The sequence below is a fragment of the Apteryx mantelli genome, chromosome 14, assembly GCF_036417845.1.
Source record: "Apteryx mantelli isolate bAptMan1 chromosome 14, bAptMan1.hap1, whole genome shotgun sequence".
NCBI lineage: Eukaryota > Metazoa > Chordata > Aves > Apterygiformes > Apterygidae > Apteryx > Apteryx mantelli.
The window spans coordinates 21,357,137-21,383,414 of NC_089991.1; positions in this window are offsets into that span (position 1 = coordinate 21,357,137).

Sequence of the window (26,278 nt, forward strand, 5' to 3'; positions counted from 1 at the left end):
TGGCTATATTTGGTGCATATTCATGTGGCGTCCTTCAAGTTGCTTCAAAACTCCTTCTGCTAGATTAATTAGAAAGTCTCAGTTTTGCTGTTGAGGGTTGGGGTACCAAAGTCATGGACTGACCAAAGTCACTGTCCTTTGCGGTCATGGCTGAAAAGTGGGGCCACAGTTTGGAAGAGGGACGGTGAGCGAGGCGTGCTTCAGCTGCAGGGCTTTGCTGCCCCTTCCAGTGCTGTTGGATGGGGCTACTTATCTCTGTGCTCATAGAAACTACCTTTTATTTTCTGGGTCACGTGTTGTACAGGGGTTGTGGTTTTTAGCAGGCCGTGGAGCCGTAAGACAATTTTGCAGGTGGGCATACGTTGTTACGATGGAGCAGTGAGAACATGCAAAACCCACAGCAGGGCACAAAGGGAAGACTTGTGCTTTTTGACTGCACCGATTTGTGCTAAGCATCTTTCCTTGATGCTGTTGTGATAAAGTTAGGGAGCTGAATCACTCCAGCCATGGGTCTAGATATCTACAGAGCCTCCCGTCGCGTGAGTATAACATCTTCCATGGGGCAGACAGATTCTAAGAAATTCAGAGACTAAGTTTGAGGACCATAAGGCACATGGAGGGCTCTAGGGGGGTACTGAAAGCCACACTGAGGGCTTCAGGGAGCATTAAACATCACTTGAAGTTTAAAAAGTACTTTAAACTTCTCTCTTTTCTCTTTGTGAGCCTTCAGACATACAGTCTTTATCTAAGTGCTCTGTTCTGACAGCTATATGGGTCTCAACCTGGAGAGCATCTTAACAAAAATTATAAATAGATTAATAAGATTACTTACAGGTCTTTCTAGGGAAAGACACACCACAAGTCCGGAAACAGCCGCTTCCCAAGCAAGGACACTCACACATTTAAACACCACCATAGGCATAACTGAAGGAGACTGAGAGTTGCCAGCACCAAGCTAGGTTGGCTCAGGTGTCTTCAGTGGCTGTAGATGTGGAGAGGAGGAAAAGAGGGTTATTTTTAATAACAGCTCTGTTTTTTATACCACATCCATTTTACCAAAATAAAAAAATAGTGCAGAAAACAAACACCTGATTTGCCTGGCAGGACGGAGGCAGCGGTGCTGTGGCTGAGCGGAGGTGAAGGATGGCAGCTGGGGCTGGAGGCAGCAGCCGCTTCCTTCATCTGCAGCAGCTGAGCTTGTTGCTGTGATTGCGCCGGGGCTGCTGGGGCAAGAGCTGGGGCAATTGGGTGCTGAGCTCTGAGTGCTGGGCTGCTCCTTGGGCTGGTGGAAGAACTGCAGGTGAGGAGTTTCTTTCTCTTGTTTGGGAGGGAACAATCTCCTGAAGTGAAGGAGCCAAGACTAGTGGTTAGCATGAATGTCTGTGAGTCTGTCTTTCACCCTTCTGAGTCCCAGTATCTTTTTTTATATGTGGTTAAAAGCAAGTCTTACTGTATTTCCTTTTTCTCTTCTGTAAAAATGAACAGATAATGTTGCACCTTCTTGCCTCCAAGGCCTCGCTAGCTGGCCCCTTTTCTCATGTGCAGCGCTGGCAGGGCTCTGCTGGTCCTTTCCCTTCTGTCTCTGGGAATTGCAATAAGTCGCAGCAGTGGCCCCTTGGGGACAGGGCAGCTTCCCCGTTCCCTGGGGCAGCTGACCCTCCTCCCTGGTGGAGGCTCTGCCCCGGGGCTGCCCAAACCGAGGGCAGCCACAGGGCCCTTTACACCCCGTGCTGGAGAGCGGGGAGCGCTCTGCCCCACCGTGGGTCTTCGCCACCTCGCGTTTTGCTCCAGGTGCTGCAGAGGTGCCTGGTCCCTGCAGCGTGCACCAAATGGGCCGGTGCAGGGCGAGGGGGCTCTTGGCCGTGATGCCAGGGTTTCGGTGTGATTGCTGCTGTGTTAACTCTTCCAGCTGGGCTCAGGAGGGGGAGAGTTTCGTGTGTGTGTGTGTGTGTGTGTGTGTGTGTGTGTGCATGCGGTCGCCTGGTTCCCTGCTAGGGTCCACGGGCGTTTTTGGACTGAAGAAATGCATGGCAGAGAGAAGGGTAGAAGAGTAGGTGTGAGCAAACAAGAAGTCACTATTTTGGAGGAGCACTGTTAAGCCTCGTCCTGCTGTTTGGCCTTTAAAGCAGCGCTCCTCGGTGAGATCCGTGTGCGGAGGGGCGGCTGTCTCTGGCGCGGAGTGCGGCTGCGGGAAGACTGGGCCGTGCGGGGGGCACTGGTGGGGAGAAGCCTCCAAACCCATGGGTGAGGAATCGCTAAAGCAGCCATCCGGGCAGTGAGCAGAAACACTTCCCGGACACTTGTATTTCTCTGCTCAGCCTTGGCCCTGAGTGGAGGGGAGGAAATCCTGCGCCGTGCCCATGCCTTGCCCAAAACTTGCGTGGCTGCGCCCAGTGTAGCCGGGGCCGGCTGTGACTGTGGGTCGCTGGCTGGGTGCCAGCGCAGTCGGCTCTGGATGCACCGTGTCCTGCTCCTAGCACTGGTCTGTAGGGCTGTGCCGTGCCCTCGGAGAAAGGCATTTTGCTTGGCAGAAAAGGGTCCACAATGTGACCCAGAATCAGCCTCTGCCCTTCCCCGAGCACCTGGATGCCAGCCCGCCTCCCGGCTGGGCTTTCTGTGCACGCTCCCTTACCCCCCCTTGGCCCGCTGACCCGAGGCGCTAGCCGTGGCTTTCGGCTTGGGGAAGAGGCGGGCGATTGCCTTGCGGCGGGCTTCTTCCATTCGCTCCGCTTTGCGCCATCGTCTCCAACGTGCTGGGGAGAACACCGATACGTTTGGGTCTGCGATTCCCAGCAAACTTTGCAATTTCAGTACATTAAATTCTGGCTCAAGTCTCTTAAACCGAGTCGGCTGAGCCTGTTTGGGCACAGGGTGGCGGACAGAGGGGGAAACAGTCCCTGAATCCAGTTCGTGCGTGGGGTCTTTCCAAAGCCGGTCTCTGTTGGCTCGGAGGCGTGAGTCCCGGTGAAGTTGTGCTTACAGCCGCGCTAGCGGTAGCCGCCACGGGGACGCTTTGCTTGAGGGGAGCTGGTGTTTGCGTCCCTCTCCCCCCTGCGCTGGGGAAGGGGCTGAAGCGGCGGCGTTGCCGGTCCGGTGGGGCAGCAGGGCGGAGGGTCCGGCCGGGGCTGAGCCCTGCGCCCGGCCTGGCTCGTCCCTCGGTCCTGGCTGCGGAGGAGCCTCCTGAGGAGGGACGGGGATTGCTGCCTGTGCTGGGAGCTGCAGCTCCCCGGCAGGCCGGGGCAGAGCGACTTCATCTCTCGCCTGAGCCTCCTGCGTCCCCGAGGATGGCACCGGGTGGGGAGGTTTGGCTTCGTCCCTCCGTGCGGCCACGCGAAGCCTCTCCGTGCTGGGCGCTCCGGGGAGCTCCTGCGGGCTCCCCCGGCTCTGCCTTTGCTCGGGGACCCTGTTCTTGCTGCCGGGGGTGAGCCAGCGCGCGGTGGCTCCACGTCCGCTGGCCTCGGGGACGGCGGGATGAGCAGCACAGGGACACCGCAGCTGGTGCCTTGCTTCCTCCGACGGCCTTGCGAGCGCCGGGGTGTCCCTGGCAGGGGGCAGGGCTGGGGCTCCCCGCCCGCCCGCCCGCGCTCCCCACGGCTCTGTTTTGGGCGGCAACGCTGTGCTTAGCGCGCGACGGCAGCTCCGCTGGCTAGCGATCTGGGGGTGGTGCTCCGTATCGGGACGTGTCGCCTGCTGTGGCCTTCTGGGTGCTGCCGAGCAGGTTTCCGTGGGAGGCGCTGCCACCCCGGCTCCTCGGCGGCAGAGAGCCGGTTCCCAGCCGGCACTTGTTCGGTTGGGGTTTGCAGGGCAGCAGTCTGACCTGGGGCACCAGAAAAGCCGTGTTCCTCTCGCCCCGCTTCTGCTCTCAAGGGACGTGCTCTTCAGCGCGGTGATGCTGTGCCGTTGCAGGGAGGCGGCGGAAGCCACCGGCGAGGGGCGCAGCCCCGCCGATATGGGGAGCGAGGGAGGCTCCGGACGCCGGAGGAGCTGGCGGGTAAGCGCCCCAAAGCAGCGGATGGCCAAAGCTAAAACCCGAGGTGGCTTTGGCGGCCTGAGCACTGTGTTCCTGGACGGTCAGCTGTGCTCAGTGCGTCTGGGCAGGATGGCTTGGAGGAGATCCCTTGCTGCCTGCCGGGGGCACAGCAATCCTGGGAGCGTCTGCAAGGCCCCCGTGACCTAGGTGGTCGGTGGTGGCTGCTTTCAGGTCTGTGCAATGGGCGCAGGGGGCTGCGCTGCGGCGGCAGCAGCTGGAGCGTGCTTTCCCCGCAGGAAAGCCCGATAGGGTCAAACAAGTAGGAGCAGAGTTAAATCTCAGCTCAAAACCCCATGGCCGATGAAGTTTTATAAATGGCAAAGGCTGCCGCTCTGGGTCAGCCCTTAGGGAAATCCCTTGTCCTGTCCATCCACCCCAGGAGCTTGGCAAACCATACCGCTTCTCCAAACCTGCTGGCAGGAACAGGTGTCTTAGTGCTTTAACTACAGCCCACGTGAGGTTGGAGAAGTTCCTCCGTTGATGCCCTGTGCTTTTGCCTGGCCTGGCTGTAGCTGAAGCTCCTGCTGTGCTTGTGTTAAGCGCGCAGAAGGAAACCAGCACCAGCTGCACTGTCAGTGCGGGGAAGTGAAGCGCCGGGCTCTGCTGGGGCTGGGATCAGGGCTGCTGGAGGTGGTGGTGGCCCAAGCACAGCATGCAGAGGTGCGCACCTTCCCCTGCTTGGGGAAAATGGGGACTGAGCCCTATTGTTCATAGAGGGAAAGCGTCAAGAGTTCCTAGTCCTGCTATGTTGCTATTAAAATATGCATTTTCTTTTCCTAGGTGCTTGTTGCTGAGAATAACTGCTCTTTCACCTCTTGCCCGCACCTCCTCCAGCTGGTTGGGGCCACTGTTTTAGACTCTAACTACAGCTGGAGCACAAGGTAAGTGATCTTCCCTCCTGCCAACCCAAGACCCAGTTCAAAGGAACAGGAACTGGTTTTTGCCTTCATTTACCCCTCGAGGAGCTGCTGCAGAAGGAAGGGGCCTGCGTTTGCCAGCCTGCTCTGCTCCCTGCAGCTCCTCACCAGGGAGCCGTGCTCCATGAAGAGCGGAGTGGGAATCGGGCATAGGGGCACCACGCTGGGTTGTTTTTGCTCTTGGAAATAAAAATTGGAGCAAGCCGCAACTGAAACCAGGTGACATTTGGTTTGTTTAATGCATGGTTTATTTAACCCCTGCTAACAGCTCTGCAAAGGAGGCATTGCCCTGCTCCTCAATCCCAGCTTGTCCTGCAGCTCCTGTGTCGAGAAGAGCTCGTTGTTGCTGCTGCGCTGGCGCTAACAGGGGGCAGTGAACAGAAGCAGTCGTCTTGCTGCGGCAGCTCTTATTTCCTTGCAGCAGGTAACTGCTCGTGCCCTAGGGGGCTGTTTCTCCTCCTTTACCGATGCTCCCTTCATCCCAGCTTGATCTTTACTCCATTTTAGCAAGGAGCCAGCAAGTACAACTCCAGTTTCATAACTGTACTTCAGCTTCCTATACCCTTCTGGAACATTTCCATTAAATACATGGTGGAAAGCAATTACTCAGGGAAGGAGAGCTGGAAGTGGGGCACCTGGAAAGATGGGGGCAACCCCAGCTTGACTGGAAAGTTGAAGTCTCTGCAGCGACTGCTGTTTCTAAGTGAGTTGTGCGGGGGCAGAAAACCCGAGCGGCTTTTTTGCCCCCACGCAAAGCACTTGCACTGCGGAGCGAGGTCTGGCCCCTGCTGCCGCCCCCTCCCTCAGCCGCTCCGGTTGGGCCCTGCCCCTCTCCGGCGGGGGCTTGGCCCTGCCGCCCACCTCTGCGCTTAATGCATCATCTCATTACCCTTTAAAGGAAGTCTTTTTAAGTGTGACTTTACGACTTCCCTTGTAGAGTAATGAGAAAAGGCTTAAGCGCAGAGGTGGGCGGCAGGGCCAAGCCCCCGCCGGAGAGAGGCAAGGCCCAACCGGAGCGGCCGAGGGAGGGGGCGGCGGCAGGGGCCAGACCTCGCTCCGCAGTGTAAGTGCTTTGCGTGGGGGCAAAAAAGCCGCTCGGGTTTTCTGCCCCCGCACAACTCACTTCTAGTCTCTGCAGCGACTGCTGTTCTTAAAGGTGCCTGGGTGCTTTTGCTTCTACCCAACCCAGCTGTTCAGGCCGAAGCACCACTTTGCTGTTGGGAAGTGATCAAACTGCAGGAACTTCTTTGTGGCCTCCAGTACCTGAATTCCGCCCCCCAAGGGGCAGCTGCTGCTTTCGCCACCTCCTCGCGGTCAGGCAGCCAGCCCTGCTGCACAGGTCGGCCACGCAGGGTTGGAAAACCTTCTTCCCTGGCAGTGGCACTGGAGAAGAGGCTGCTCTTTCTCATCTGCCACATGCTCAGGTCTCTGGAGATAAAGTGGGGCTGCGATCAGGTCCAGACCATCTCACAGACTTTCCGATAACGCTTCTGCAGTACGGGACATGCTACAAAGAAAACAAAACACAGCTTCGTTGCCCCCATCCTGCAGCCCAGCCCTCGCTCCGGGCTGCTCTCGGGACCGAAGCAAGGAGTTTGTCCTCTGCCTGCAGCTGTGGACTGTGCCACGGGGCTTAGGTATACCAGGCCTCCCAGGAAGGAAGGCATCAGCCAGCAATTTGCTTTTGCTGGAAGTGCTGCCGTACCAGCGCACAGCTTTGCTGGGAAAACAATGTTTGAGGGGCTCCAGCTTCTCCCAGGAAACGTTCCCTGCTATTACCTGCAGGGAAACCAAAGCAATACAAATAACCCTGGCATCGATTGCTGAGACCCTGGGAAAGCAAAGAGGGGGAAAGCTGAGAGGCGATTCGCGGGAGCCTTCGTGTCCTCACTTGGTCCCACGCACAAGCACTGGTTGCACTGGGCTCAGAGCCTCCAGGAAACCTGCCCTGGCTGGGGAAAGCAGCCCCGGCACAGACGGCTGCTGCAGGGCAGCTCTCAGCGCTGCGCATGACAGATGCCACGCAAGGGATCAGGAATAGGCAGTCTTGCTGGGTCTTTGCTCACCAGTTCCTCCAGCCTCCAGCACTAGGGTCTGCAGGGAAAGCAGGATCCAGCCGGCTGCTCCTGCTTCGCTGGGCATCATCTTCGGGTCAGGCTGGAAGGGACGAGCCCATGCTGGGCAGCACGGAGGGCTGCAGGGGGCAGAGGATGTTGGGGGGCATGTAAAAGATATTGAGGGCTCTGAGGACCCTTAAAAGCAGGTAGAGGTCACTGGGTGAGCACCGAGAAAGAAACTGAGGGCTCTTGAGGCACCAAAAACCACACAGAGGGGTATTGATGGAGCAGAAAGGCGAACTGGCAGTACTGGCTTCCTCATTTCTCCAGAGATCCCTGAGGAACGAGAGCAAACTCAGAGCTGCAGAGGAACCGGAGAGGAACCCAAGGGCTCTGGGGGGCACCAGAAAGCAAACCGAGAGTCCCATGGGGAACTGAAACAAAGAAGGGAGGCCCTGGGGGCACCAAAAACCACGTGGAAGGATTGGGGCGGGCACCATAAAATAAACAGAAGGATGCAGGGGGCACCAAAAGGGACCTGGAGGCCCCTGGGGCACCAAAAGGCACACGGAGGGCTCCGAAGGGGCACCAAGAGCACGCGAATGGCAGGCGTAGACAAGACGCCTGCTTTTGCCAGTGGAAGGAGGCCGACATCTCTCCTTTCCCATCCGTGCCCTGGCACCCAGATCGCAGATGAATTTTATGGGGCGTAAGAAGCCCTGGAGAATTCCCCTCTCATTCACACTGTGAAAAGAAACGTCTCCTGTTTCCACTATGATCTTACAATGGCTTGTCAGTGACAAAACATTCCCAAATCCTCTCATTTATCAAATGGCCAATCCTGTTAACAGCTTAAGAAACATAATTACCTGCAATCTCTTACGCTATTCATTTTATGCCTGCATTTCCCCTCTCGCTGGCGGCTTACCAGCAGGCAAGTTAAGAGCTGAAGCACTGCCGCAGCCACGGAGCGATTCAGCTGGTGGAAATGCAATTTCCTCTAATCACCTGCACAATAATCACAGAAATTTCTCCTCCCCATTCACAGCGGCCAGAATCGGGTGAGGAAAGGCACATAGCCAAAAGCACTTGCTAGCACACCATCGCTTGCATTTAGGTTTTCAAGCATGGCTATGTGTTAAGTGCTGTTTCACCCGTATGGTGGGGAAGACACACGTGGCAATCGGGATCCGCTTGCAGGGTGCATAATATTGTGGTCATTGATAACGTGGCAGCCAGATTTACTTGCCTGGGAGCTACAGGTGGGCTCTGCGAGCAGCAGCGAGTGATGCCAGCTTGGACTCGGGTCTTGGAAATCGTTTCGAGGGCTTCATCGTGGAGAGAGCAGGGCCCAAAACCTCAGCAAGCTGGCAAAGCAAGGGGGAAACTGGGGTCAGCTGGAGACAGTGCAGGCTCCTAATCATTGCGCTGTTAAAATAAACTTAGTTTATCTTATTCCATAATGCATCTACGACTTGTAAGAACCTTGCACTGGATCACTTGGATAAAACCTCAAGGGGGAGGGTAAAAAGAAAGAGCTTGGGTGGTTTTTGCAGGTTGGAGATCTGCTGTCTTTGTAAGGGTTGGTCATGTAAAGAATGGAGCTTGAGGCAGAGAGAGGCCTCTAGTACCTAGACAGTGTCCTCTGCAACTTGGAGATTAGAAAATCCCTAGGTTTGCTTAAAAAGTATAGTGCCTGATAGTTTAAGTTCAGAAATTTCACAGGAAATAAAGCAAAGCCTCACATTTAAGAAGCTGGGCTAAACTAGTTGCAAGGCTCATCTTACAAGGGCTGCATGGGGAGATGCTGCACGTCCAAGTCCTGGCCCTGCACAGAGGCGCTGGCCGAGCAGGACAAATGAAAAGCAAGCACATATCACCTGGGGTACTCCTTCCTCGTTAAAAACAAAACAAGCGAAAAGATCCCCAGCCTCTGCCTAGCTACGTGGTCGATGTCTCCCGTGGTCCCACCTGCGCTGGGCTGGCCAAGGAGGCCACGTGGCCCCGCGCTGCGGGGAGCCCGGCGTGGAGCGAGGGGCTGAGCTGAGCGCTGCCGAGAGCATGGGTATCGCTTGGGAGCAGGGAGATCATTAATAAGGAGGGGGGCAGGCTTGGTCCTCGGGCATCGCTGATGCCAGGCTCCCATCCCTCCCCGTTTGCGGCTTGGTGGCATCTCACCCGGGCACTGTGGCTCTGACGATTTGTTTCGAGACAGCCTGTACCGACAGGTCGGTTGGATGCAGTTTCTCCAGCTTCCCTCCCAAACGCTTCTGTTGTGAGTACCAACGCCAATAATTTACTTTGCTCCTCTTCCCCGGGAGCTTCTTTTCCATCTTGGACATCTGCCGGTACAACAGACATTATGGTAGGTTTCCTGCTCCTTGCGGTTCACAAAGCATTCATTGTGAGAATTTTTTCTTTATGTCTTTTGGCAAGTTGTGCCTTAAAATATTTTACCAGCCTGACTTATTATCATTTTACATTTAACCTGTCAAGACTTATGCTTCTGTCTACATTCTCCATTTAGACCTGGCTTCAGTTTTTTGAAAGATTTCTTTTTATACATCTGAGTGCTTCCTCTATCCTTCTTTTCAACTGTATCAGCTATTTCTGTTCCTTAAATTTTTGGATAAGTGATATACATTTCTTCTGAGGCTTCCATATGTTATTTTAAAACAGATTTTATGCTGCTTGCAAACATTTTATCCTTACAGTTCTTTGAATTTTTGTATTAAACCCCCTACAAGCCAATTATATACCAATCAGAAGGTCTTTTTTAAATTAGACATCATCTAAGGGAATTTTTGACTTTTTCATCCTACTAAGATACTGAATTCAAGTATATTTTGATCACTATTACAGAATAACCCTTTCACAATAGCAGTTTGAACCTCATACACCAAATTGTCAGAATCGACTAAAGAACTGCTTTTCCTACTGAAAATACTTTAATTTGCTTCTCAAAATTCAGTCACGTATGGTGACTAAATATTATGCTTCGACATCATATCCAAAATACTACTTGCATGGTTTCTGAGGTAGTAGATTGTGACCCATTATTTTTGTGTTTTCCACCTCTCTAGCTTCTTTGATTTCCCGTAGTCAGACATTCCCCGTTGTCAGTATGGCCCTAACATCACCCAAACCCAGGAGCTGAAAAGCTTGGATGGCTCTAGTTGTTTTTAAAGGATTTAAAGTTCCTTTTGTTGTTTCCAGTGCTCTCGAGACTTTCTAAAAAAGACTAAGTCTGCTTGCCTGGAGCTGTGTGTTACATGTGAACAACCAGAAGTGAGATAAGAAACCTTATCTGAGTTTTGAGGAGGGACTGAAGCTCAATAGAGATAGACTTTTTGTATTTAACAATATTTTATATATACATATATATATACACACACACACACACTATATATGCGTGTGTGTGTCTCTATATATGGAAATTAGTAACTGCAGACTTATAAATCTCACCTAAAGAAAGGGAAAACTGCCCCAATCAAAAATGTAGGACAGCTGCACTTTCATACAAGAACTTGCTATTTCTTCTATGACGCTTATTTCAAACCATGAAAGTCTTTAGAACAGCTCTAATGCCCAATGGAGTTCTCCAACATAAATGTCTTGTCATCAGTGTGAGAAAAAGATAATATAATTTAAATGCTGGATGCAACAACATAGGCTGCTCTCTAGCCTAATTCTATCTGCTCCAAATGAAAATGATGGCTCCAAACAAACTCACCAGAAAAGATGGAAAAACAGACATCTCATATGTGAGGAAATGGTCAATATCTCAACTTGTTTTCCCTCTCCATTTGATTCTTCCTGGAAAAAACAGTTGCATAAAGATGCTGGTATTTCAAAGCAAATTTTAAAACACTTTTTGATTAGCAAGTGACATTTCAGTATTTTCATGAAAATAAAATGCTACTCTAGTGCTGTATTTAAATATTTCATTTCAGCTTCCTGAACAAACTTAACATCTTATTATAAGTCATTCTGACATAAAAGTGCATTTCTCTGTGGTTCCTCTAGCTCAGACACCCCCTGCTCCAAATACGCCTGCAGGAGAGCTTCCTGCTATTCCTCTGCCGAGATGCACTTCTGCCTTGATCAAAGGGAAACTACACTGCCACCTGGGAGCCATGCTTTGTCCACACCACCCAGCCCGTGAAAAAGAATGAATCATGAACCTCCTGAGCAGTTCTTCCTTGGAGGCTATGCTGTCTATTAAAAATACAGATTATTGTTGTAATCACACAGTGAAAAGTTTGACTGAATTCAGCAAACAAAAATATTTTGATTTGGTTCAAATAGTGCTGAAGCAAAACACCAGTCAGCTCCAATGGTTCAATTAAAGTTTCTAATGCCATCTTTAAAGAGAAGAATGTTGAAAAAAAAGATCTTTTTGGAACACATGATACTGAGAAAACATTTCATTAGAAAACTTCCAAATCTCTCTACAACTGCCATGCATCAGCCATTGCCTCCCATGCAAAAAATTGCATCGCTCTCAAATTTGGAGGAAGGCTGTGAGCGCATGACTATGTTTTGAGAATTATCTTGATTTATGGTGGGCCAAGAGCTCTCCTTCAAGCACGTGAGTCAGCGGCGAAGGCCAGGTCCCTCCGTGCTACTCAGGGCTCCAGAAGGTCTCCAGTCCTGGTAGCATCTCCTCGCACCACTCTTCCCTGTGAGGGTTTCCACATTCTACACGCAGAGACCAGTGTTGGACTTTGAGACAGGAGAAGCCAGGAGGGGACGGACAATTGCTGGGCCCATCACAGCCCTTCCCATTTTCTAGAGGCAAATGGGTTAAGTGAGGACATTCCCTTTACACTGACATTTTGTGTAGCATTTAAAAATGCTACTTGTATCAGACACGTCAAATATCCAAATACTGTACCAGATACTGTGTATTTCTTCTGCTTTCTGCCACTTCTACCAAGAGTGAAAATTTCTGTCAATGCAGCGTTGCCACAACCTTCATTTCAGTGTCCTTGCTGTTCCAAAGAGATGCATTTTTAGACCAGTCATTTTCCCTCCATTGATTCAAAATTACCTGCTCAGAAATAGTAACTGAAGCCAAAATATACTCTCCTTGCTCAGTTTGCTCAACTGACATTCCTGTTTCTTCCCTAAGCCCTGCCATGGTTCAGCCTTTCCTGGCTGAGCAGTCCTCTCAAGAGCAGTTGAGTGAAAACAGCCTTTGCAGAGCGTATGGTGGACATCCTTGCCGTCTGCTCACGTATCAGCTCCTTCTTATGCTGCTTGCTGAGCAGAAAAGCACAGAGCTGTGTGTCTTTGGGAGCACCTTCGTCCCCTTCTTCCAAGCGCAGGTGCTGCATGGGGCAGTAGGTGCAGTGAGGAGAGCACAAGATGTGGCTTCTGCTACCTCGCCCAGCTGTGATGCCATGGCCACCTTTTCTTATTGTGAGTATTAATGCAGCATTTTGCAAGTGTGCTTTTTCACGTGCCAGTTTTGAACCTTTCTAATCCAAAAGTGCTCAAAATATTAAGTTTTAGCTGATTCCACTTGTAGCCCCAAAGTGGGAGCAAGGAGCCATTACTTCTCACCTAGAAGACAGAACATATCTGTTTGGGGACATGCAGATTCTCCTCTTCCTCAGCATCAGCAGGTACCCCAAAGTACTGGATTCTCGCCCTGCTGACAGCAACGGTGCTGGCTTTACACCTCAGCATCTGCATTCCAGCCCTGGGAACTCTCCCATAAAGCTCCTATTTTATAAATTAAATCATAATGCTGACCGTGGGCAAAGACTTCCAGCTTCTTGTGTTTATTCCCCTTCTCCTCTCATTTTGTGCCATATTGGCTCTCCTTGCCCAGCGAGCACAGCGTGCCCCCGAGCCTCCCCTCACCGCTGCAGCTTGGAGCTTGAGGAACCATTTTTTGTCCTCTGAGCATCACAGGACTCAGCTTCGATGCCCTACTGCAGGAGCCCACGCTTCCGCTTGATGAGACTCTTGGACGTTTCTGCTGGCGTTCCTACCCTTGATATTACATTCATCCATAGGGTGAACACAGGACTGAGCCTGCAGGAGCCTGAGTCATGGCTGAGGGTGTCCTGGAGCAGGACATGCTGTAGGACACACTGTAGGACAGGACAGAAATAGTTGCTTGCTCACCACATGGCTCCACGAAACCACCAAACTCTGCCTTGTGGAGGCTCTTATAAGGAGTAGTGCGTTTTGCCTATCAGCCGTTCTCATTGACTAGTTTTGAAGGCTCTTGATATGTGCAAGTGAGGCCCTATCCAGCATGCGAGGAGGATACGAGCAAGTGGAAGTTAGTACTTATGTTTGCTACTGATAAATGTATTAGTCTTTAAACTGGAATTTAAACTACAAACCTTTTTCAGGCACCTCAGCACTCCGTTATTTTGCAGGCCCTGTAAAGGAATGTGATTTTGCCTTTCAACTGAAGTGTATCTTATGCTAAGCAGTGAGATTAAGCATAGGGATCCAAAAGAAGTTGCTGAATGGCAGAATTGCCTTTATAAATAACATTAATAATTTATCCGATCCAGGGGTTTTTTGGTAAATGGAATACCTGCCTCTGTATAAAGCCCACTGAATAAGAACACATCTCCGCTTTTATGAGGCTTGGATTAAAGAAGGGAAATGCCAAGGGGCTTATCTTCGCTCCAATTTGCAGCCCTTCCGGCTAATGGCAAACTCGTTTAAGAAGCTCCTGTGTTTGTGCCAACTCCGTCTTTATTCTCTTTGCTGGAGCTTGGCTGCATTTCTTGCCTGCAGTACGGCAGAGGAGAATGAAGAGCAGAGAGGCAGCAGTCTGTTTTCTTGACCTCAGATTAACAGACAAAAGCTAATGAGAATAATTTTTGTTGTAGTCCTCCTTGCTATTAGTTGTTTAAAACACATACGCTGCCGCTGCCGAGAAGCTGGCAGTCTGGGGATAGGGAAGACTCACCCCACACGTGAAAGAGGATGGGGCTCCTGGCTGAACTAGGATTAGTCAAAAGAGCAACTGCCGTATCTCTTCTGGGACGCTTGCTTTCTCCAGCACAGGCATTCGTGAAATGGCAAAATTCATCCTCAGCAAAGCCCACGAGCAGTCTCATTTTAGCTTTTCTTTTATGCCAGTAAAATCAATTGCTTCAAAGTTCATTGAAGGTGAATGCAACATTTGCTTTCCATTCAGAGCTAAGCAGGCCATCTTCAAGAGCAAACGTTCACAAAGAAGTGAGAATAGCAAAAATCAGCAGAAAAAAACCCATTGAATAATTTGGAATAGGAAAGGAAAAAGCAATTTACTCCCAGTTATTCCACAGACAAAAGTATGAGCTAAAAACTGAATGAAAGAATCATGAGTTATTTACTCTGCCCAGACTGATCTCTGTTTGGATGATTTTTATGCTACTCCCCCCGCAAAGTCCTTCTCGCTGGATCCTCAAGGGACTTAAAAAGGCATGCTGGATCAGTAGGAACCAAAAGCAGAAAAAACAAAAGGGGACCTAAATATGAACTGAGGAGATGCCTACATGTGTATTGACCTGGATCAGAGACCTAGACTCTGGCCTGACAGCTCTGCTGGCACAGATATTTTGTTCAAAATGGTATTACGAGCTCGGTACTTTGTATTCAGATAGAGAGGATGTGGCAGAGGCACCATGGATATTTACAGTCTGCTTTAGGAAAACCTGATAAATGTCGTTAGCTATTCTGTTGCAAAGACCATTTACGTTATCCACATCTGCTGCTTTAGGTAGTCCAGCCAGACTGCTGGCACTCTTCAAAATGCCAAAGACTGTGCAGCTGTGGTGAGGAGAGGAAAAAGGAAAGAGGGTGAAGACCTTGTAAGCTTTATCAAAAAGCAGAAAAAAGTCAAGAGATTTAGAGATTACTCTGTGTAATCACATTATTTAAAAAAAAGTTTACCGAAAATTTCCTGTTTTGTGTTGCCAGCTCTTTTCAGCCATTAGTAACATATAACTTCTCCTTGTCTTTTCCTGAGGCGCAGATGGGCCAATTTTCAGCTACCTGATAATTAGACATTGTTGGAAACTGTATCGAAAGCTTCTGTTCCTGTATTTCCCGAGCAGCCGTTCTACAACTCATGCAGTGCGAGATGCTGCCTTGACTGCAGCTTGCGAGGCGGTGGGACGGGTGGCCGTGGGTCCGGAGGGCTGACAGCGGAGAGGTAGGGCAGCAAAGCCTGCCTGCTCGCAGAGCCACTTGTGCTCACACAGACTTAGCAGGCTGCTCTTACAGATTTGCTCCCTTTCCAAACCGGCTGGAGTTACTGAAGCTCTACCAAAAGCATCTTCTCGGATCAATGCCAGGAGCTGGGATTAATATGAGATAATGCTGCATTGAAAAGATTCCACTTAAAATGGGCATGGGGATGCTGATGTCATGGGGAAATCGGGAATAAATCATCAGAGGACACTAGAAATCAGCATAACAAAGAACGGTGGAAGGGGCTGCCCTTGGGCAAAGCTGGGTACGTGGCCACCTCACAGGACACGCACATTGGCTGTAAGGAGAGGAAGTGATAAAGCCCATCTTTAGAGAGAGGGTCAAGGTTGGAGAAGCATCCTCCTGGCATGGCCGTGAGCCCATTGACCATTCCTCTTCAGGAGAGATTACCAGTTGCGCTCTGATTGTTTCTAAAGTGCGTTTTCTTAGCTTAGTTGAGGCTGTCCTGTGGGAAATGCAAAAGGCCTCACTAATATATTTACTGCTTCCCCAGAATCAAGTATGTCAGTTGCCTTATCAAAGAAGGAAATTAAATTGAGTTGACATGACTGGTTCTTGACAAACCCATGTTCTTTGATTTTATTCATCATTTTACATCTTACAAGTTGATCATTTAATAGTTTCTTCCAACCTCTTGCAGGGAATTGAGATTAATTTGATTATTCAGTTTTTATTTATTTAAAGTCTCCTCTTTAAAGAGAGGTGCTTCTCATCTCTGGGGACCTCTATGCCTTCATACATTTTGAAGATAATCATCATGGGTTCAGTGCTGCAGGGTGCATTTCATCAGATCCTACCATTCTGAATACATTTCACATATCCAAATGGCTTTAAACTTTTTTCCATTTTCTGGCCTTCTCTATAGTCTCCTTTAAAGCCTGTTTCATTAAGTTTCATTCACAATTAACCTTTTTATAAAGGTTGAAGCAAGGGAGATGATGCAAATTTCTGCTTCGCATGCACAGCCTGTGCTCTGTTCTTCCCCAGGTAGTAATGCACCTATATGTCTTGTTTTCCTTTTACATCTAATTAATTAGGACACTCTTGCTGGTTGCCTCTGAAACCTTGGTCACAGAGTTAGCCGTTCTCACGCTGTGAACATGTATTATTCCTGTATTCTCCCCCTCAGTCATGTGCCCCTGCTTTCACTTTCCATATGATTTCCTTCCAGCTTCCAGATCTTGATGCAACTGTAATGCCATCTAATTATGCTTCTTATCTCCTTCCACAGGGGAACAGTTTGCTGTTGTGCACTATCTCTACTCTCTTCTGGGAACTGCCGGTTCTCTTGCATTTCTTTACCACACATTTCTAGCCAAGAGAGTGTCTCTGCGAGCTCCCTGATCTCTGCTTGTCAGATGCTCGTTATCCTTATTCTTCTGTCTTACCCATGGCTGTACAGGTGGGAAAAGATACTCTGTTTTGTGTGGCTTTTCCTTTTCCATCTGTCTCTTACGGCTTGAATTAAGGACCACCCTGGTAGTGATCCCAGCATAATTTTGCAGCCTTAAGAACTGGAAAGGTGCTAAAATCCTTCCTACAGGGGTCCCAGGTGGGGCCACCAGGACGTCCCAGCAGAGAGGAGCAGAGGCCTGATTTCTTGACGGGCATTTTTGATGTTCTTCATTCCACATGCATGGGGACAGGGATGACAAATTCAGCTCAACTCATGTCTTCTCAGGCAATGCTCAAATCATAGGCTCAAGGGAATGACAGCATTAGCCCTCCTTGTAACTCAGTTTCTGGGCATATTTGGCCAGGGTCTGCAGATAGCAGCATGACCCACACCCCTGATATTTATTATGCAGGCCTGAATTTCTTCACATTTCTCCCATGGCCACTTAGAGTCAAGTGCCACTGGAAACGCATCTCCTTCAGGGACAAATTTCAGATGCATTCAGAAGTGTTTCACATTCAGATTCTAGAATTTTCAACTGTAATTTTGCTTCAGGTTTTACAAATATTCTTCCACTCACTTGCTTCCCTCAAGTAATGAAGTAGTGAGATAATAGGCAGGGCCACAGAAGGCTGTTAAAAAACTACTTGCAAATTAATGTCAGGACAAGGTGTATGAGTTAATATCATATGAAGACCCTTGAAATCAGCCTACACGCATGCACCCTCCAAGCACTGACATTCGCAGACGGAACTACACTGTTAAACTGAGCCCAAGGGGTTTGATTAACAGCAAATTTTCAGAATGCCAATTAGAGCAAAGTTTACCGAACAAATTGTTTGCACTTGTACCCTAGAACCATCATGAATTTTAATTCCACATTGATTTATGTGGCTGAAACAATAATTAAAGATACATGAACGTCTCACATTCAGGAGACTCCCTCATGGCTATGCTTTAACTTTGGGAAAGGCGGTGGGGAAAGGGGTGAAGAGTCTGTTTGGGCTGGGCCCCTTCTTGCTCCTGCTCCCGTCCATCTGGGTGGGTACACAGCAGGAGAGCCTTTTTCCCCTGGAGATGTACAGAGTTTCCTGAGCACTGAGCTCACTGATTTATGTTCAGCATCCAATTTTTTTTAAAATGCATGTGATCTGATAAAGGATGGTCCATGGGGTGTTTTCTCAATAGGCTCCGGCTTGTTGTTTCCTGTCTCCCACTTCTGTTGGCCGCAAGATTTTAAATAGGCTCCTCCTGTCTCCGTAGACCAGAGCCTTTCTCCGCAGTTTTGCCAGCGTTGGGCTGACCGAGCTGCCTCCTGCAGCCCGAAAGGGCACATACTGATCCCCTCCATCCTTATCCCTGCTCCTCCTTGGCTGGTCCTGAGTTTGACTCTGGGCAAAAACCTCAAGCGCTGCAGTAAAACAGGGTACAGCTTGGCTCGAGGAGAGCACGGTGCTACCAGGTGGCATCAGCGAAAAGTTACAATTGAGCAGAGCGATGTATATGTATGCCTTCATTTAAATTCTTCTCTCCCTCTCCTTGGGATGATAAATAAGTTACATATATTTTTAGAAGTTATTTTCTGTCACTGCACTTTTAAATGTCACAGCTCCTGGAGAGGAGTCTTCAAGATAGTTTAAGGTCAGTCAGACTTCACAGAGGAAATATGCAGATAAGAAAGAAAAGGCACTGCCAGGTCGTGGCCCAGCCTAAACTGCGGCTCCATTTGAGAAGAAGGGCAAGCATGGTCATGTAGCATGAAGGTGGCACCCATGGGCACTGGTCTCTGTGAACTTCAGCAATAGCCCTTGATTATTGAATAACCAAAGACTTCTACAAAAAACAACAAACAAACAAACCCCCCAAGACACACCCTGTGGCTGAAAATGATCTGGCCTGTTAGTTTAGAAGTACTTATCAATAGTCTATACATCCAAAGGTCAGTTTGCAAATAATTAATTAACCTTGAGAGGTTATCTTCATTGATAACATTAGTCATCCTAAACAGCTTAATCATGTCTGCACAGAATAGCATATTTGAAACGCATGTAATTATTTGAGAAAGAATATTGAGAAACCACATAGGGCAAATCAGACAGTTGCACCACTTTGGAGCCGAAGGCCAACATCAGTCACGGGGGACTGGCACCAGTAGCTGCTGGTCTCCAGGCTTCGCTGCTCGGTGCATGGCATAAGACATGCTTGAACACCAGTTATTGGAAGCCGCTGCCAGCTCACATGGATGCTCTGCTATGGCTGGGGAGGTGTAGAAATTGCATCTTTGCCATGGTAAATAGATCAGGCATTTATTTTTGTGCTTTGATGCAAGAGCGCAGCTCTCCTGCCAGGGAGAGCAAGCCGCTCTCGATGCCCCCTGCTGCAACCAGCGGCTGCTGTGCTGTGTCACACGCTCAGTGGGAACGCTTCCTCGGCAAAAAGGCCTTTGGTCCGAGAGCTTTTTGCATTTGCTATCAGCGATTTATTATCCACGTCTATTAATAGAACGCTGCTAAAAAAAGCCTCCACAGTCTAGAGTAGTTTCTGATTGATGCCCAAATGCCCCCAGCGAGCACCGTCTCTGTCAAAGCCCGGGGTACTGCACACGAGGGATCTCGTCTTAGGAGGGACCTAGGCTGCTGTGGGCAGCCCTTTGCTCTGGGGAGAATTTAACCCTCTTCCCTTGCAATTTGGGCTTCCAGGGGGCCCCATCTCCAGATGGAGTCACCTTTGACAATCATTCTTTAGTTTAAAAATAAGCAGGTTTTATTTCAGGGCGCATATTTGCAAGAAGGGATAGAAAATCAGTAGAGGCACGTTTGGCCAAAGGCTGACCCCCATCAATACCTCTCACAGGATGAATGTCAGTACATGGAAACCTTATTTATGTTAGAAGAAGGCTGCTGTTAATTCAGCTTGTTTGTCCTCCTACCCATTCCTCCCCCTCCAAAAACAGGTATGCCACAGAGCTCACCAGGGTCTTTCCATACCAAGAACAATTTCCCCGGCTCCTTTGACAAAGTCCTTACATCAGATGTGACTAAGTTGGCTTCTTACCTTTTTGTATCTGTAAAGTGGCAGAAGCAGAGCACTTTCACACCAGCACAATCCACTCCTGAAATGCATTAGGTTTCCAAAACTGCTCATCTTGACTTTTGTGTCTCTGAAAGCGAGAGGTTCATTCTCAGCAGGGAAGGAGATGCCCTAGGGAAGAAAAAAAGAATGTCATAAACAATTGGTTTTTGCTTTGTTCATCAGGACCAAATCCAAGAAGGGCATGTAGGTGTCTGAAGTACAGCTTCAGGGGGACATGAGCCCTAAATTGAGGGGAATGATCCATAAAAACACCTACTGTAGGGGAAAGCTTCTCTAGGTGCCTAAATCTGTGCTGAGGATCTCCATGCTTACGGGTTCAAGCCAGAAATCACGGTGAGCCAATGCAACAGCTCAGCGCTGCTGCTAAGCTGGTGGACCTCTGAGTCCTTTCTACACATCTGTACACCACTCATATCTCAGCAGAGGGGTGACAGAGACCGTCCGAGCGCCTCAGCCCCGTGGGACTGCTCCCAGGTGTCCGCTCCAGCCAGTGCCTCTGGATCTCAGGCAGCTGCCCTGGCTTCGGTCAAACATATCCTCCGAGTCTTTCTTGTGAGAGCATTTGTGGTCAAGCACTTTCCTGGAGCTCCCTTGGCTCAAAGCCTGAACTGCAGCAAACTAAAGCGGCAAGCTAAACTCATGGCTTTGCTTTGTGTGTTTGTTTTAGAGTTGGGTTTTTCACAACCCTTTAATTGCTTTGTTTTTAACTTCCTCTATGGAAAAGGCAAGGGTAAGAGAGGAGTGAAAATATTTGTCCCTTCTGTTCCTCATTTTTATATACTTGAGTGAGAAGGTCTCTGTTGAAAACCAGGAGAGCTGCAGTTATTCTCAAGTGTTTTAAAATATGCATCTCTATGTATTTTTAGAAGCATGAAAATCACTTGCAATATTTTACATTAAAATTTTAATTTTAGCGGATTTAAAAAAAAAATCTTTTTCCTACTTGGCCAATTTCAAGACAACTTTTTTTCAACTCTCACAAAAAAATATGGAAGGAAGAAACTCCTAAAATCCCCAAACACTGGAAACAAAAACTGTACTTTTCCAAGTTAAGTACTATAACAGAGTGAAACATACATGTTTAATTTTAAAACGTTGTTTCCAAATGGATTTTTCTTTAAAAAAAAAATCCCTCAAGCAAGTCAATATTTGTAATCAAATTGAAATTTCCTGTGGGAGTTATTTATTTTCATGAGATCTCATTTTTGCAGGGGAAAATTCTACAGGAGAAAGTTTTAAGATGCTTTGCTCTAAACCAGCTTTAGGAATCTAGGTGATAGGAGGGGCTGGGAAATCCCACTCACACTGGAGCAGAAGCATCACACACTTGCCGTTGATGGGGGTGAGCTGATGACTGAGTCTAAAATGACCCTTTTCTCTTTGAACAGGGAAAAGAGTGAGCAGAAAGGAAGAAGAGAAATTGGAAAGGAGGTGGCATTCAACACCAAAGTACCCATGGTACAGATCTGTACTGTCTCATCCCTTTGTCCCTTTACATTTCTTGAAAATCCAGCAGCGTGGCAGGGATTCATCTCCAGCCACATGAGACTTTGAAGCGAGATGTCCGAACTGGTTATTCTTGGCTTCCTTCCCAGCCAGTGGGGAGAAATAGCACTTCTGTGTGTGTGGTTTACCTACCCTAATTCTGACATATGCTGGATGAGCTGAGCTGTGCCACTGACTTCATCTGCATCTACTAGAAAAGGAGCTGGTGGTGCCTGGTCCCATGTCCACCTTTGCCAGATGGATCCCATCCGCAGTGAGTGACCTGCTTCAGGGCAGTGCTGCTGGCACTGATTCCCTGCTGGGTGGGAGCGTGCTGGGGGGTGACTGCAACGCTGCAGGTAACTCAGCGTGGCTCACCTGGAGCAGCGGGCACCTCGCGCTGCCAGTCTTGCACTAACGGGGCTCTGAGCCAGCTCTCCAGACCAAACACCAAGAGGACACATGGGTCTTCCAGCATCCATAAGGAAACCCTTTAGAGGAAAACATCATGGCTTCACCTAAAGATGATTTTCTTTAGGATTTTTTGTCCCTTTGAGAGCAACAGTTGCGATTAATGATGTGCATAATTTGTGCTGGGAACATGACACAGGGATAGGAAAACACAATATAGTACTGCATTGTCAGTCAGGAACACAGAACCAGAATACTCATGCTATAAACACATTCCCAGATGCACAGCACCACATCAGATTATTAGGTCCAAGGCAACTACCAACATGCAGTTACATCAGGGGGAAACTAATTCAAGATTTATTTTCTCTCTGAGAAAGTGCCAGGAGGCAAGAGCCAGCCTTTGGTACCTACCGTAAGACACCCAACACATGGTAACTTGCTACTCCTCAGCCTGTGCGGTTGGACTGGGGATTTTTGAGTTGCATCTTCAAAAGGAGATTTTTCTCCTTGTCCTCATAATATATCCTACAGGGAGCAATGAAGATGGACTGATGCTATTTGCACTAAACATCAAGTGAACTAAACATACTGATATTGCTGTGGCTCCAGGCACAGCTCCTGGGGAATCTTGGGCAGCTTCTAATCATACATCCCTGAAGCTTCAGAAAACTAGCTGATTATTTGCCAACTGGAAGTATTCATTACCTTCAGGATATTACTTCAGGATATTACTGTCTCACCCCCCTCTTCTGATGGTTTAGGATGAACTAAAGTGAAGCTAAGCTGAGCTAAACTGCTCATTAGCAATCATCCAGGTGTACTGTACCCTGATATAGTTTAGTATGCATAAAATAATGCATGCCTAGACACTGATACAGGCACCTACCATGATCTGAGAAGGGCCAAGCTAAAAACATTTAGGAACTGGGAGGAAAATCATAAGAAGAAATATTTATGTGATTAATATAGAGTTGTTTAAGAATACCTTAAGATGCCTTCAATGTGTTCAAAAAAGCTGCCTTGGTTAAAAAAAGCAATGAAAGTACACCTTGATTAGATGGAAGTTGAAAGAAGTAGTAAAAACAAATAAAGCAACCTCTATAATGGAATAAGAGCAAGCTGACAGCAACAATTATTCATCAAAAAGGAAGAGATGCAAACAGTGCTCGACAATAACCTGTATCATGAAAGGAGCCTTAATGGAGATGAAGAGGCAGTTTCTCAGTCCAGGTGTTTGAGTTCGCAGTTACATTGTCAGGCCTGCAAAGAGGGAGCACTGCAGGGCCATTCAGGAGCAGTCCCATTCAGCAACTTTAAGTAAAGGCTTGCTGTCATGTTTTGGACTACACTGAACTGTTGACGAAACATGCCTGCCTGCCCCCAGAACTTTTTGTTGTTGTTGTTTTGGTCAGAAAACCATAGCCTGGAAACCTAACTCTTTAGACCAACATCAAAAAGGCTTCTGTTCTTAGTTTGTGATAAATCTTATCTGGGGTCTTTCCAGCTCTATTATCACGCTTAAAGATACAGAAGGAAGATCTTGTAGGGTTTTTGTGGAAAGATCCTCACCCAACACTGTTTGAGCAGTCATATTTGACTGTGGTTTCCCAAGCATGCAAATAGTGTGAGCCTGGGAAATATTTGCACTGTTTCTAACCCTGTGTCCCACCAAGTCGAGCATCCCTCCGCAGGACACAGGTCTCTACAGACCGGCAGCCCAGTCCTGATGCTTCTGCCTCTGACCTTACATCCTCACCCACCACAGAAGTCTAATAAATACCTTATGTTTCTGGTTGAATTATTCTGGGAAACTATCAGGGAGACAAAAGTTTAGTGAAAAATTTCTTAACCACAGGAATTTTCTTCTCAACTAATACAGTGGTTACAGATTTTTGCAAGCAACAGGGTTCAGAGACCTGTGCTTTCTTATACTGATCACTCCTTTCTGTGAGGTTTGCCAGCACCTCTTGGCAAGCAGAAAGCCTCCCGCTGTGTTAGCCTTCAATGTGGCAATGGCAATTGCTCCAAAGCGATGAATTTTCCAGCCTCTTCACTTTTACCTCGGGCAAAGGTTGAGAAGTCCTGAACTGTCAGCCATGCCAACATGTCTAGTAGAAAAAACATCATTTCCTGAGTTGGACTAGCAGTTAAATGACAGCCAGACTATGTGGCTCCTGATAGCTCTGATGCGTTCCCAGGAATGCTCCTTCAGTCATAATGTTAATATCCTTTCGTAGGCGGGATGTCTGTGTGGAACACAATTCAGTAACCTGCCCTGGGTGAAATCAGTCAAATATTCAAAACTTCACACCCTCAAAGTCTTAATTCAAATCAGAAGTCACACAATGAAATGGAAGTCACCCTTGACCAAGGAGTAGCTGACACTATTAGAGCTACCAACGTTGAATCCTCTGCCAAAAATCACTTTGTTCAGTTATTTTAATTCCTCCATACATTTCACAGGAAAACCGACTATCCTTTCCCCCCAGGGTATATTTGAGCATACAGCTGTAAGGGTCTTCCACATCCCTCTTAGGCCATTCCTACTGCAGCATGGCAGAAACTTGCTGACCGAAAAAAGTTCGCATAGAAAGCGTCAGTTTGAGTTCATAGTACGTCATCCAAAGGACTGACAGCACTGGTAGTACTGAAAAAGGAGTGTTCGGCATATTTATGTCAGACTTATTGCCTGTGATTTGTCTACACAGAACAAGTCTGGCATTTTCCAGGGCGGGAACCATGCTGTGTGTCTGTTCAAAACAACCATGGATGCCGGAACGCATCCATGCATGGATTCTGAATACTCCTAAACCCCGTTCCCTTCTCCAGGGGGAGTTTTGGCCACTGTACATGTACAAATGAGCCAGGTACCGCTGGAAGCAGTAGTGTGATAGATTACTGCTGAAAGCTGAGAGGTCTGCACACAAAACTACAGGTTTTTCCTGCTAGGTTCAAACATTTTCACTGAATCTGGTGCTTGGCTCTCCTGCCTGAAAGCCAGAGATGGTGGGAAAAGCTTGATAACGGACCTGAGGCAGACAGGCCTGGTGGCAGTTACCAGAACTGGGGACTCTAAATGTTTGGTTCCCCAGCCTCGAGGCAGAGTGGTGGTCAAGATTCCCCCTAAACCCAGGCACCTTGGAAGTCCTTCAGCCGCTGCTGGCATTGGCACAGAACCCAAAAAGACATTTGCTTCCAGAAGCAGATGCAAACACAGGGAGTAGCAAATTGGCCAAAAGCAAATAAATCCTGACCTCTGATGAGCTGGAGCCTTAGCACTTTTGAACAACCCTGTGCCGAATATTGTCAATATAACAGTTTACTTTTGAGACATGAGGGCTGAAGGAGAAACAAAACCTGATGCTCCCAGAGGTGTTTTGTCACCATTGTCTCTGTTATTGATAACAAGACAGCAATACCTTGCATGCATTAATCCCTTCTACAGGAGCCAGGGGTCCCTGAGCCAGGCCCTAGGAGAGCCTGTCTCCACCTTTTCCTCAAAGCTTCACAGCAAATTTCCACAAAGCCATGTAGACTCAATTTGGGTTTATCGGAACACATGCACCTCTTCAAACACAGAAAACTCAGAATGAGACAGAAATAAAAGAGTTTGCAACTAACTCCTCCCTGGCAGGTAGGTCTTTTCTTTCAAGTTTGCTTTCAATCCAGCAAGCCCTCCATGACTTCCTGGGGTAATCACATGCCCACGTAACCTTGCTGGACCCCAGGAAAAGCTTCTTTCTTTCCTTTCAACCCCGTCCCTTTGGTGTGATAGCCTCATCTCTTTCCCAACAGGCACTAGGATGATCAAGATCTGGTTTACTCCAGGTAGGATGACCTGGTTTGTAGCAATTTAGGCTGTTTCAAAAGCAGCTTGACCCACTGTGCCAGCACAGATGCTGGGAAGAAGGGAAAGAGAGCGCGCCTGGGGGCAGGAAGGGCAGCAGCTGCCCCCAGGGAGCAAACCCTAAGTTAGGAATAAAAAGGAACCCTTTGAAAGAAAGGTATGAGTCTGAATATAACCACAAAGAGAAAATGGAAACAACTATCTGCAGTATATGTACCCCCAACCAGAGTCTTGTCTAGAAGTGGTGTAAATATCTCAACAACCACTTAGCTTTTTAACTGGATGACTCTAAACTTTTTGGAACTGGTCTAAAGCATAGGCAGATACATAAAAGGATGGATTTCTTTTATTCCCCTATAGCTGTCCCTAACTTTAGCCCCTTTTCTATTATTCTTTGGATAGTTAGAGTAAATTCATCCCATATCCCTCTTCTTTGTCTTTGAGCATCCTGAAGTCACCAAGGTGGAAGAACCAGCTGCAGCTCCTGGTATAGGTCTATACATCTCTGGCCCCTTTCTGCCTCCACCCCAGGATGAAAGGGGCTGCTGCCAGCAGCTAAAACCAGGTAGCATTTCCCTGGCTACACTTGCACTCCAGACCACCAGTCTTGCTCTGTGGGGTACTGTAGATTGCGTTGGAACCAATAAACATCATCTTGCCCAAATCAGAGACTCCGGGGACTGCTTTTTGTGAGGGTTATCCAGAACTACTTCTGAAGCTGCAAATTGTGCTTCTTCCTTCCACATCCCAAAATCTCCCTCATCTGGATACTTTAAAACCCAGTCTATTTGTGCCCATGGAAAGCAA